Source organism: Belonocnema kinseyi, chromosome 3, assembly GCF_010883055.1.
Source record: "Belonocnema kinseyi isolate 2016_QV_RU_SX_M_011 chromosome 3, B_treatae_v1, whole genome shotgun sequence".
Classification (NCBI taxonomy): Eukaryota; Metazoa; Arthropoda; class Insecta; order Hymenoptera; family Cynipidae; genus Belonocnema; species Belonocnema kinseyi.
In genome coordinates this window covers 89,772,925-89,787,386 of record NC_046659.1, presented here as the reverse complement: position 1 = coordinate 89,787,386, position 14,462 = coordinate 89,772,925, and the positions used below count along the sequence as shown (strand labels likewise).

General features: G+C 32.5%; 1 long non-coding RNA gene across 1 annotated transcript in view; it reads left to right on the top strand.

Annotated features, from left to right (window-relative positions):
- Window positions 1–235: 235 nt before the first annotated feature.
- Window positions 236–14,462, top strand: part of LOC117169486 — a 23,679-nt gene continuing 9,452 nt past the window's right edge. The window contains exons 1-2 of the long non-coding RNA XR_004466662.1: window positions 236–380; window positions 447–609. This is a non-coding gene — a long non-coding RNA (uncharacterized LOC117169486). The remainder of the gene's footprint in view (window positions 381–446; window positions 610–14,462) is intronic.

Sequence of the window (14,462 nt, the reverse complement as noted above, 5' to 3'; positions counted from 1 at the left end):
CTTCAATTAAAATAATGTATCTTCAATAAATAACAAAAAATTAATTTTTCACGAGGTAGCTTCGAATAATGCCGAGAGTAAAATATGCTAATGGCGGTAGTTAATTTACGTAAGACATGGCGATGAATCTCTCGCCTGTTATTGGCGAAATAATAAGAGCGCCAAAATGACGGAACAGCACGCGGATAATTAGCTGAATGATTGGTGAGTTCGCGGAAACCATCATGATTGAGAGGGAAATGTATCGTACAGCGATGCGATTTCGGGCACCGATGGTCATTCGCTTAAAGTATCGCAACCAATTCCATTGTGAATGGGATATCTCCCGAATTTTCGAACAAAACCACGCTGATTAGAGCCGAGCCGCTGCGTCTAAGCAGGTAACTAACGCATTAAAAGTGTAGAGAAGTGTGTTTGTTTTAAAAAAAGGGTGTAAACATTGACAGAAATTAAACTGATGTGCGTCAATGTGATGGGATCCTGATTCCGAACTGTTCTCCAAGGCTCAATTGCTGACAAAATACGACTGCATCACAACTTTTCACGCTTTAAGGGCAAATGGCTTGTTAGGCTTCCTTCAATTGCGGCTCAATCAGTTACTGCAATGGCGTTAAGTATTAATAACCCTTTCTTATAGTTGCGTATGCGAATCCGAATTTTTATTATTTATATCAGACACGATTTTATTTATGGTACAGTTTTGAGCGTTATTTTTTATGTTGCACTGTGTGGAAGGTATTATTCTTCAATTTGTGTTTCAAAATACATGTCGCATTATTTAACTGAAATGCAACTGTCAATCTGTCAATGAACCTGCCCAGTATATCTTTCATTTTATCGAATTAAACTTCCGGATGTCATTTTGAATTTAGAACTTTTCCTTTATTTCAAATTTCAGCTATTTTATAATGCAAACAAGAAATCACTAAAATCAAAATATAAAACCTTAATTCTCTATAATTAGGTATTTAATATCTTTAAATATAATATATAAAGTTTATGTTATAGTAGTTAAATATTCAAATTAAAAAAAATAAGTTTTTCGCAAAGAAGATTCATTTTTGGCTAATACAGACGATTTTTACAACAACAAAAAAATTAAATTTTAATCAATTAGTTTTATTTCATGCTAAAAAGCTAAATTTTAATTAAAAATGAATGGTTCATTTTTTAACCCAAGAGATGAATTTTAAAGTAAAATCATTAATCTGTAACGAAAAAATGATTTTCAAACAAAGTAGTCCAATTTTCAACCAAGTATAAAAATAAAGAAAACAGATAAGTTTTAAAAAATGTAAGATTTTATATTTAAACCAAAAAGATTTCAATTTTAAATAAAGAACTGTTGTTATTTGATTCAAAGAATATTTTTATTGTTTAAACGAAAGCAGTTGAATTTGACCAAAAGATACATTTTCATCTGAAATGATTCACATTGTACAAATAAAGGCGACTATTTAACAAAATACATGAAATTTCAACCATATAGTTAAATTTTTGACTAAAAAATGTAAATTTTCAATCAAAAAAGGAATGGCTAAATTTTCAGTTTAAAAAATTAATTTTAAACAAAAACCATCTTTAACCAAAAAGAATAACTCCTAATGAAGAATATTATAGTTGATAATTGAAACAAAAAATACATAAATTTAAAATAAAAAAAAAATAGTTCATTCTTTCGTCCTGCCCACATTGAAGCTCAAGGGCAGATATATTAACTTTTAAACAAATCTTCGAATTTTCAACATAAAAGATTTTTTTGTTACCAAAAAAGACGGATTTTTAGCGAAATACGTAAATTTATAATCGAATAGTTAAATTTTTAGACTAAAAATATCTATTTTTATTAAAAAATGGAATGGTTAAAGTTTTATTTAATAAAATCAATTTTCAATAAAAAAAAGACAAAAAGTTGAATTTTTAAAATAAAGCCGTGGACTTCTAAATCCAAAAATATGAAGTTTTCACAAAAAGGGTAATTTTGAGAAAAATGTATCTTCTTCCTTCGAGTACATTTTCTTGAAAGAGAAAATTTTTGGATTTAGAAAATATTATGGCGTGCGTATTCAGACTAATATTTTATTGGTTCAGTGCTAATTTATTTTGTTTGTGATTGAAAATGATTTGAATTCAAAGTTTTTTCAAGTTTAAATTATTCAATTTTTAACGCTTTGAATTATAAATCACATAATTTCAATTTGTTTGCATTTTAAATAATCCACTTTTTAAAATTCTAATATGAAATTATTTAATTTTAAAGTTTTTTATTTCATTTAAAATCAAACAACTTAGAGATAATTAAATTACAAATGAAATTATTTTACTTTGAACTTTTTGAATTAGAAATGTGATACAATTTCGACTGCTTTCTGATAAAATTGTCCGATTTTCAATATTTGATTCTGAAATTTTTCAATTTTGAGAGCTTGTGATTTAAAATAGGGTTGTTTCCAAAGTCAGATATTATTTTTCCAATAAATGGATCTTATAGTATATAAAATTCTTATTGTAAAAACCTCCATAAAATATTTTATAAATATTGTTAACTATTTTTAATTTAATGTTGAAATATGAATTTTCTACTACGATGTCGATTGGAGGGCCCCTTTGACGTCAAAGGGGTCGGATTTTCCACCAATCACAGCTCACGTGTCAGTGATTCTCAAATAACTTTTTCTGTGCCGATGTTTTATTTGGTTATATGCACGTCGAAAATAGAAGTAGTAAAATATTGTTTAAAAACATTATAAACATTATAAAAGCATTAAAAAAAAAACTTTTGTATGAAGAATTCATTGAAAAAGTATTTAAATGTAACATGTGTACTGAACAATTCGTAAATGTGGACGATTTTAAAATGTGTTAATAATTGCACTTATTGTTTTCCTGCAACATACTACTGACTCTTTAACCAAATATTACAACAGGAGAACTATTTTCTCACATAAACCTTAACAAATAAGGCTATCAAATCAAAATAGTCAGAATTGGCAGCAGACTGTGGCCTAAACCTTTTTATCATGAGTTTCACATCGTCACATAGATAGATAATAATAAGAACCTCTGAGTCACGTGACACCCACGAGACACCAATTTGAATAAGTGTTTTACCGCCGTCAATTTTTAATAATTTTCTTCTGCTGAACGACACAAAAGAAAAAAAATATAACGCACCTTCGATTCAGATAAAAATTATGTATTAAAAAATTATTTTATCTAAAATCGCGAAACAACCCTATTGGTCAATTTCAAACATTTTCTATTTCAAATTATTCGATTTTAAACGATTTTATTTAGAAGTAATACAAGTTCACTTCCTTTTCAATTCATTCGAAATATTGTCCTTTTTCCAAAATTTTACCAAATCTAAAATTGTTTACGTTTTTCACGGTTTCAATTCAAATTCGTTCTACATATATTTTTTAAATGTCAAAAACTTTCAATTCGTAATTGTTATTTATTAATCATTGTTTCAAAATTTTCAAAACTTCTTAAATTTAAAATTTGTTTAGTAATGAAGTTTTGAAATGTTTATAAAATATTTTTGTTACAAAAAAATTTTTTCGCTAAGCTACTTCTTCAGAGGTAATTTTTTAAATTTCAAACATATTTCGGGTGCAGCGATCTTAAGTCTGATGGGAAATCAATAATAATAAAAGAAATTTAATAATGTTTAATAATGTATTATTTTTTAAGGAATAGGTAAATTCATGTACAATACTTCTATTTTCAATCTATTTCTATACCTGACAATTTGGAATTATAATTCGACATCTGAAATTGACAAATCATCATGAGCAGGGGCGTCGGAACGATTTTTTTCATGGCTGGCCTCACTGAAAATACTCGTATGTTCAAAAATATAAATTTAAGATAAATGTTAGGTTTATTTTAATATTAGATCCAGTGATCATGAGATATAAGATAAGAGAACCAATACTTGACACCTTAACCTAATTACTAGCTTGCCAAAAAACGAAGTGACTGTATTTTATTTTATATAAATATTCGCGATTCGTAGAGATCTCGAATGTTAAGCACGGACGGGTGCAGTCATGTAACAGCATGCGCTGTTTTAGAACCAGTATGTCAGGGCGCTAGCACCCTATTACTGAATACTTACCAGTTAATAGTTTGAAGAGCGGTATACATTTGAAATAATTCAAACGAAACAAGAAATTCAGTATATTTAGAAATTTAAATAGATCGTTATTATCAGAAAGAATAATTATTAATTATGATTGACAATAGGAAATTCCATGACAACTTCTCTCTGTACCTTGAATTAATAACTACTAATAGCTAGTTGTAAAGAGTTAGAAGTCAGCATTTAAATAGCTACGTACACTCAGATAGATCTATATATGCATATGCATGTGTGGATCTATCAATCCAAATAGGTTTGACACGCGCGATCTCCGCCTACCGCGCGTGTGATCTCAGCCGCGAGCATACATAAATTATGTACCATGCAAAGTATTGAAGCGACAGGGCGCCCCTCAGACGCCGTAAATTATGTTCTATAACGCGATTTGACAGAAAATCGTCAATCGACGAGCATCGTAAAAATGCATTTCTGAGAATTAGAATATCATTATTTTAGTTTGAAATATAAGGGCGGCGCTTAACGCACCTCATCATGATAGGTTAATTTAACATTAAATTATGTGACGTCAGCAATTCTATTGGCTAGAAGGACAATTCCCACTCTTTTTTTGGTAAAAACCGAGGTTCTAAATATATGCAAGAACATATAAAAAGCTAAGATATTTGCGTCTCTCTGTTTGTATTTCAAATAAAAAATTTGCGACACTCGCTCTCTATTGAAATTGGACATAGAATATTTTTCTCTTAAATTGTTAATCGAAATTCAAGTCCAAAAACCTTTATTTACTCCGGTAATTCGGTACGGTTCGCCGTGGTCGACTTCATTCGAACTAAATCTTAAGTGGAGTGAGAATAGAAAACATTTAATTAAAATTGTTTTAATTAAATAACACTTTGAAAATTTTAAACCTGAACAAAATCTTATTTGTGTAAACAAACTGTTCTCGGCGACGAAATAGGACATTTAATCTTCATTAAAGGATCTTCAATATTTAAATTGAAGTTAAATAAAAATTCATTTTTTCTCTAAATTATTGTATTATGATTGTTATTTAAACCTCGACCAGTTCGTGCGGTTACTGATTCTTATCACTCAACGTTGGACAGTATCCAGGATAAAACAGATCGAAATCTATAGTTAACTCACAAAAAATAATAAGGAAAGTTCAGAGAATTTTTTTTGTTGGGTTTTCGTGAAAAGTTCTGTATTTTCTTTTTTGTTGACAATACTTATGTAATTAAAATTCTGGAAGAGAGAAATTTTGAACTTTTAAAAAGAAAATTTTCTTTTAAAATAAAAGGGAAGGTTTTGAATTTTGTAAAGAAGGGATTTTTAATTTTGAAACGGAAAATCAAAGAGAATAATTTGTAAATTATTCTGGTCTTTTAATATATTTTTTTTGAAGTAATGTGACAAATATAAAAATGTCTGGTCCAAGTTCACTTCTGATGAGACTAGTTGAAGTGCTTTCTGATCCGCATTTCCCACCATTCCAAATTTGCCGCATCTACGACAACGAAGAAGGATGGATCTGCATTAAAGTATATCTCCGTGAAGGCTGTTATAAATTCTGTATCTCACCTAGCCACATACCTACTGGTTTTCTGGAATTGGAATATTTCAAAATTAATTAATAAACAGGAAAATCAAAAGTTTTTAAAAATGGAAAAGTCAGAGTAATTTTTCTACTGAAAAAGGGCTTTTCTATTTTAATTGAACTCGTCCAGTGAATCCAGGGGTGGATCGAGTTGCACTTGGCCCACTGCTACGTGTGAATGTCAGAGGGAAAAGTTTCTTTACTAAAGCCGTGATGCTCTATCAGAGTTTTGGGGTAGTTTTTCTCCCGATAGCAGAGGGTGTTGTAAAATTGCACCAGAATTGTTAATGATCGAAAGAGACCACCGGGCATCCCTCTAACAATCATTGGCTTGAGGATTTTCATTTATTTGAAAAATCCTAACTTTTGATCAGCGTTCCTGATTACGGACCCGTTACGCATCAGGGGACTTTTAGAGTTGCAGAACTTCGACGATTTTTTCAGAAGTCTACTAGATCTTCAAATGGAACTTCAGCTCGAACTTTCAGATCATCTCAAAGGAGTGAAAATTTAATAAAAAACTGTGAAGTGATTATTTTTCTCGCTCTTATTGTATAAAGTGCGAAATTGGATTATAACCTGAAGTAAGTTCTAGCCTAATGGAATTAAAAATGCTTTAATTGCGAGCGAGAAAAAGGGCTAGGGATAGCGATCCCTCGCTCTCGTCCAGTGATGAAACTAAACCTTCCGGTTCGAGAATAAAATAAAAACAATTGAAGAGTTCTGGACAAGAAGGTGAGAGGCGCTCGAGAACGAGAAAATTCGTTCGCTTGAAGTTTGTCGTAGCTGAAACTTTTGACCCTTTTTGGACACTGTAGCCTCCGCTAGAGTGTCACGAATAAAACTCAAAAGAAATTGATTAATTAGTTGATAAACGAATTATTTACGGCGAGTTTAATGTGAAAAAACATGATTTTTCAATTTAAAAAACTCAGTTTTTATTTATTTACTGAAAAATTTGCAGACCGAGAGAAAAACTGTGAATAGAGACTCAGGTTCATTTTTCAAGAGCTATCTAACAGCCTGGACAATACTTTTACTCGTTTTCGAGCGCCTGTCGCCTTCTTGTCCAGAACTCCTCAATTAATAAGGGCCCTGTTGAGCCGGGTGCAGTGGCTGAAACCTCCTTGATAATACAGGCTTTACAGTCTTCTCAAAATTCTTTGACAAGAGATATTAGTCAACCTACAAATTCAGATCTCGGAAATACTTCTCCCTTGAGAAGACATGAAACACCTGTCTATCTTCCTACACCCTTATCAGCTAATTCAATTGCTTTAAGTGGAACACGTGACTTTAATAAAATCTCTAAAATAGTCCAAGGGATGATTCTCTCTTTTGATGGAAAAAATATGACCATCACGATGTTTGATTATCATTGTAGAGCCGCACTTTCATTAATTAATCCATCTGACATTTCATGCTTGACCATGCTCATCAGAACAAAAATAATTGAAGAAGCTAGACAGCATATAAGGGATGGAAGGGGGATCACTCTTGATGAAAATTTAAGAACTTTAAATCAAATTTACTCTCAAAACGAAGACATAAGTCAACTTGTGCAATTTTTAGCTAACGTCAAAATTAAACCGGGTGAAACTGATCCCGAATATGAATCAAGAGTAAATCTGACTCTAAATAGATTAGTTTCACAAATTTTGGAAAATACTCCAGGGGAGGAGGGTATTGGAATGTGTAAAGCTTACAGAACTACAGCAATCGGAAATTTTTGTACGTGGTTTAGATTACAATATAGGAACGACAGCATCCGAAGCTGTTTCGAGTTCTAATATAGGACAAAACCCGATACAAACCTTTATTTCGATTGCCCTGAATTGGCAAAGAAAGAATTTATAAAGAGCAGAGAGGAATCTAGTTGTCACTATTGTCACAGAAATAATCATATTTTTAAGGATTGTCGACTCCATAGAAAACATTCCTTGGAGCGTGAAGAATTAAGACCAAAATTTCGGAATCAAAAGTCAAATAATGATTTACTTAAGAAAAGACCGGAATCTGTTAAAACAGATTCAAATAAAAGAGTTATTCTCAGACTCAGGGAATTAGGGGAGGATGGACCAGCCCCTACAGTAGAATTGAAAAATGTAGCTTTTCTTTTCGAGAAATCTATTTTTATGATCGACACTGGAGCCAATGTCAGTGTAATTAAAGAAAATAGATTAAAGCCTTTTGTAGAGATACATCGGAAATGAATTTTCAATTTAATAGGAATTGTATCAGACATGATACCTACTCTTGGAGAAGTTAGATTAATGATAAAAGGACTTGAAACCGCTTTTCAGATAATTCCACAGAATTTCTCTATACTTCAGGATGGAATTATAGGAATAACATTTTTAAAACAACATAGAGCTGTTATAAACTTACCAAATCATCAACTTTTCATAGGCGTGGATCGTTTCTCTTTGCTCTCTCATGTCACTGTACAAATACCTGCCAGAACTTAAAAGTTATTTCATTTGCCTCTAATTGAAACTCAACGTAATGAAGGATATGTTAGGAAAATTCATTGTGGACCTGGCATTTTTGCTGGAGAGGCTTTAGTTCCTAATAAGAACGGAGAAGCGAACCTTTTTATTATAAATTCTACCCCGAAAAAGGTTTGTTTAACTATTCGCCTTTGACACTTGAGGAATATGACTTAGTAGCACCTTTATATAGTTCGACTGGAAATTCATTTTCCACCGTTAGACAGAAAAATTTATCCTCCCGTTTCGCGAAAATTTTGAAAGTTATGAATTTGTCAGACTTGAATAATGAAGAACAGGGAAGTGTTATTCCAATTTTTTCAGAGCACTCCCCTCAGTTTTCTTAGAAGGTGACCAATTAGGCGCTACAAATATTTTGCCTCAGAAAATAATTACTACCGACGAAACTCTAATCAATACTAAACAATATCCTTATCCTCCTATTCACAAGGGCGAAATACGGGAACAAACTAAAAAATGATTAAATTCAGGAATAATAAAACCCTCAGTTTCTCCCTACAATTCTCCTTTGTGGATTATACCCAAGAAATCAGATTCTGAAGGAAATAAAAGGTGGACGATGGTTATAGATAATCGTTCTTTAAACGAGAAACCAGTTGGTGATGATTAACCGCTTCCCAAAATAACTGATATTTTGGATCAACTTGAGAGCCCTGCTTGCTCGATTAAAATCTGCTGGATTGGCTCTTCAGCCTGAGAATAGCTAAACCTCTGAATTTATTTCTCAAGGACAATTTTCAATTTATTTGGACTTCAACCCAACAGGAGGATTTTGAAATTCTTAGAGATAAGATATGTACTGAAGCCATATTGCAGTACCCAGATTTTAAGAAACCATTTGTTTTGACCACAGATGCGTCGAATTACGCACTCGGTGGAGTTTTAAGTCAGGGTCCTATAGGACAAGACTTACCTATCGCTTTCGCATCACGCACCCTTCAAAGTGCTGAATTGAATTATTCTACTATCGAAAAAGAATTGCTATCCAATGTCTTCAATGTAAAGCATTTTAGGCCTTATCTTTTTGGGCACAATTTTACTTTTGTAACACACTATAGACCCTTAGTTTGGTTGCATGGACTCAAAGATCCTGTTTCAAGATTAGCTCGATAAATAATAAAGCTGAGTGAGTATGATTACACTATTGTGTATAAACCAGGAAAACTCAACTCAAATGCTGACGCTCTATCGAGATACCCCTCAGAATGAAATGAATCTATTGAGCTAAACACCAACTTAACTGCTGCGATTACTGCAGATCGCACGTATGTAGATATGGTTGATGCTCGTAGAGATGACGCTGGCAATGAAGATCTGGGGGTAGTATAGGAACGTTTGTTTTGTATGACTCTTATAAGTAGAGAAAAAGAAATTGGGGTAAAAATCAATTGAACTAACAGGGACCTCGATATCAGTGCGATACGCTTTACAACGAAAGCGGACCCAAGCTGGAGGGGGTAGGCAGTGTGAGTCTGATGGTTCCGTGTTTTTGGGCCTTTTAAATAAAAGTTTGCCTCAAAATACGAAACAAGTATCTAGCCCATGTCTGGATTTGATGATGCTTCCGCCCCAAACTTTGGCTGGATCCCAGACAAGCAATGCCTGGATTGAAAATCCTATTACGAGTATACGTACTGTAGGTGAAATTGAAGAGAGTTCTGCAAGTTCCTGTATGGGTATCCCGGTTAGCCAGATCTTAACCCTGGAAAAGGATTGTATATCCTACAGTAAAGATAAGATACATTTTGGAAAAGGGCATATTGCGCATCTAATCTCTGCTGGTGGATATTCAGTATCAGAAGTAAATGATAGTCTAGAGGCTAAGGGTCTTTTGCGGATCAAAGATATCCGAAAAGAAAATCCGAAGCCCGGTGAAACTATTGTTTTTAATTGTAATGGATGATTTATTTTTAGGCTTGTTGTGAATAACAAGAGAGAAGAAGTAATAATTATAAAAGAACGTTCAGAAGCGCTCATTGCTTCAAAGAAATCTATGCAAGCTTTACAGATAACCTCAGTAAGAATTTCAAGTAAAGGAAATGATTTAGGTGAACTTTCTTGGCTCTCGGTAGAACAAATAATCAGGAAATATTTTGGTAACTCAGGACTTTTAGTAATTATTTGTTCGGAAGAAATAATCATTCCCCCTAGTTATATGAGGGTTGATATAGTGAAAGAATTTCATGAATCAGTAGTAGGAGGTCATAAGGGAATCTCAAAGACCTATTGAAGAGTAAGAGATATCTATTACTGGGAAAACATGAAGGCTGCCGTTCAAAGAATAGAAGGTTCTTGTACAATCTGTTAGAGAAATAAATTGGAACGAATTGGGACTAGACAACTCATGATTATCACTGATACTCCAAGGGGACCTTTTGACTAAATTCAAATTGATTTAGTTGGACCCCTTCCAGTATCTTTCAAAGGAAATATTTATATTTTGACTATTCAGTGTAATTTTACAAAATGTTCTGATGCGATTCCTTTGAGGAATATTGATTCAGCGACAATAGCTTTAGCTTTAGCTGAGGAATTTATTTCATGATACGGTTGCCCTCGTATACAGTCTGTTAAGTTAAAGCGTGGGTAACTTTTTTGGTAAAATATTTTACTTAAACGCATGTTTCTACATGGAATTACATTTGTCAAGGTGTCGAGCAAAATGCTTTTCTGTTAGTATTTTGTCCAATCACCGCCGGAGTCGATGATGGCCTGGCACCTCGAAGGCATGCTTTCGACGAGTTTTTCCGCGTACTCTCTCGGCAGAACCACGATTTGGGAAGTCATCAACATTTTTGGTCTCTTTATACCGCTTTACCCACTTGCTGATGAACGACGATGATTTTCCCATGTACTTTGCAGCTTGATTGTGAGACAATTTGGGACCTTTTGGGTGGGCACAAAGGAACACAGCCTCGAAGCGCGAAGCGTATACGGAACTCATTTTTTGTAACGTGGTAAAAAGATGAGAATTGAAAGCAAACTAAATGTAAAATCAAAAAAAAATGAAAGAGGGAGCTCTTCTTAATATTTTGACACCAAAATCATGTCGATACACCTTACCGACTGCGAGTAAAGCCACCCACGCTTTAACTTGACAGACTGTAATTCACACTGATCAAGGATCAAATTTGAATGCTTAAGACAATTCGATACTATCATTGATTGGGACGATTGGCTTAGATTTGCTGTGTTTTCTTATAACACTAGCATACATGAAGCTACAGGTTTTGCTCCTTACACGTTAGTATTCGGAAGAGGGGCAAATATTCCAAATAGTTTCACTCTTTCAGAATCAGATAAGACTTATCTCGGATATTTAAAGGGACTTTTTCAGAAATTGGATAATGTTCAGTCACTAGCTTGGTACCGAATTCAATTAGCTAAGGAAAAATCTAGACGATATTACGATCAAAGACCTAATCCTAAATACTTCAATGAGAGAGAACAAGTGTACTTGAGAGTAAACAAGAGGCAAGATAAATTCGACCCCTACTTCCATGGACCCTATGTCCTAGAAAAATTGTTGGGCGAAAGAAATTCCTTAATTAGAATGGGACCCAATAAAACAAAAATAGTTCACACTGATAAATTAAAATTGTGTGCTCATCCATTAAGCACCAATAAGGATGCACATAATCTAGAAGTGACAGAAACTTCTGCAGAAATCCCTAATATCTCAAACTCAGAAAGTTAATGGGGGGGGGGCTCGAGTCGCCATCTTACAAGATGGCGGCTCATTTCATGTTTTTGGATTTTCCTTGGAAACGGCTGTTCTTAGAGCAAAAATAGTTACATAATAAAATACTCTAATTCTTCTTCTATATAAAAAAGGTTCGATTAAACGTTGCCGTAAAGTGAACAGTTTGCCCGGAAGATTAAAAAGATTAAACATTTTTGGAAGTTTATTATTTTTGCATTTTTGAGGGATTGTCGCAGTGAAAACGAATGTAGTTTATTGTGTCCAGCTTGTCTGAAGGTAAACTACCGTGCAATATCCATAATTTTGTTGTAGCTATGTTATTTATTTAATACTGGGGGGGGGGGGGTTGAAGTAATAACAATGTATTTACTACAGGCCCATTTCTTTCTTCAAACGGTAGAAAACATAATGCACCCATTGTAAATAATCTCAACTCCTTCCATATGCCCGGCGACTATCAGCGTTCCTCTTCCGCCAAAGCAAATGCGTGAGTGCAAGCCAGAGAGTAACGGACTTATTAGTACAGTCAAGCACAGTAATTTCTATTTTTGTAAGAGAACCTTTCTTCTCCCGCTAACATTTCACGTCTATTAAACGCGTTTCTTGTATGAGAAAAAATTCAGAACATTACTGATTTTTGCATGAAGTGTTCCACAGGTGCTCCAATGATCGTATCAAAATTCAGTAATGATCAGATTAAAATGAAGATTATAATCAAGCTCTGCAGTGAATTTTAACTGTTATTTAAAAAGAAAGGTTTAATGTCTAAGTGAAATTGTTAAATTTTTATGTTTAAATAGAAATTGTACCCTTATTATTTCTAGACGAAATTTGAGTAATTTTAAGAGGTATTTACATGTTTTGAAAAGATTGAAAATTAATTTAAAACTTAAAATGATTTCATATAATTTAAACGAAGCTTTTCTTTTACCAACGAAATTCGGCTAGTCGTATCAAAATTTCGATGCAAATAGCCACAGCCTAATTTAAAATAAAATTTCGATTTTTGCAGATTTAAAAAAAAAAATAGCAACTTCTTAAGAATTGAATTTGGAATATTATTTAAACAGAATATTCAAAAAGATTTGAGAAGATTTACAAAATTGTGGAAAAAATGTAGAAGATTTTAAGAAAAATGTTTATAATTTGCAAAATTTTAAAAACATTTTAGAAAAAATTCTATTCATTTGAAAAGACATTCAGAAGTTCGAAAAACATTTCAAAAATAATTTTAAATTTGCTTGCATTTCAAACAACTTCTAGATTTAACAAGATTTTGAAATAAAATTCGAAGCTTTTCAAGAATGTTCAAACAACATAAGTTAAAAAAATTTAATTTTTAATTTCAGAAGTGCTCAGTTTAAAAAAATTATTGTTCATTTTTCATCTTTTCTATCCTAAAATTATTTAAATAATGTAATTTCGAAAATTGCAATGTTAACTGACTCTTTAATTTAAAGAGTTCAAAATCATGACGTAGATTTATATTTATAGAATTGAATCTTTGAATTCATTAATTTTCAAAAGTTAAAAATTCTCAATTTTGCAGTTTGTCTACATTTCATTTAAAATTGCTCAATTGAAAATTGTTAGTACCTTCCATTTTTTAAGTGGATATTATTGAGCCATTGAACAAAAAATTTTTATTAAAAAACTTTAAAACCTCAATTTCAAAAGTTCAAAATTCAAGAGGTACAATTTGTGTGCTGTAGTTTATAGTTAATTTTTATTACTGCAAATGGAAAAAAGTTTGGCTTTAGAGTTCGAATTGTTTAATTTTATTGATCATGAAAAATGTTTGCGAACCGGGAATAACCTGGAAATGACCGTGAATTTGATTCTTCGCTTAAAACGGCCACCCTGAGTGCAAAACTGGATAACCAACGTCTTTACCGACAATGAGGTTCTTCTATAAAAAGCTGTTTTATTAAAGGGATTACATCGAAATCTCATTTTAGGCTCTTTATTATCTTTAATTTTGTAATTTATGGGAAAAGCGCTAACAATGGCAGTTCTCTTCGATGACATATGTCATAATAACTGATTATAATACATAATACATAATTACTATCTTTTAAGAAAAATTTGTGATTACAAATTGTCTACTATAACCCTTCGTGATATAATTTTTTTTGTCAATAAATTATCTGCCTTTCATTTATATTTCTATCACTTTTATTTCAGTTCATTAAAAAGCATTTATATGTTGAAGATAATTATTGTAGCTGAAAATGCCTTTCTTTCCTTGAAATGTCGTTTTGAATTAAAAAATATTTCTGTGGCGAAATGTTGTCACAGGCTTATACTGCCCAATATGTCGAAGGCATTTTTGGTTAGAGTTGGATTTTTATTTGATCATTTTGCACGGGGATCTACCAGTATATATCATCAGTCACGGACGCATTTTTATAATGCAATCAAGTGATCTGATGAGAGCAGTCCGCCCAGACATATTGGACAAAGCCTCGTTTTTACCCCATCATTGACGGACTGGGTTGCAGTCAAGTACACGATGGGGGGACCTACAGCTTAAGGTGGGTTCCG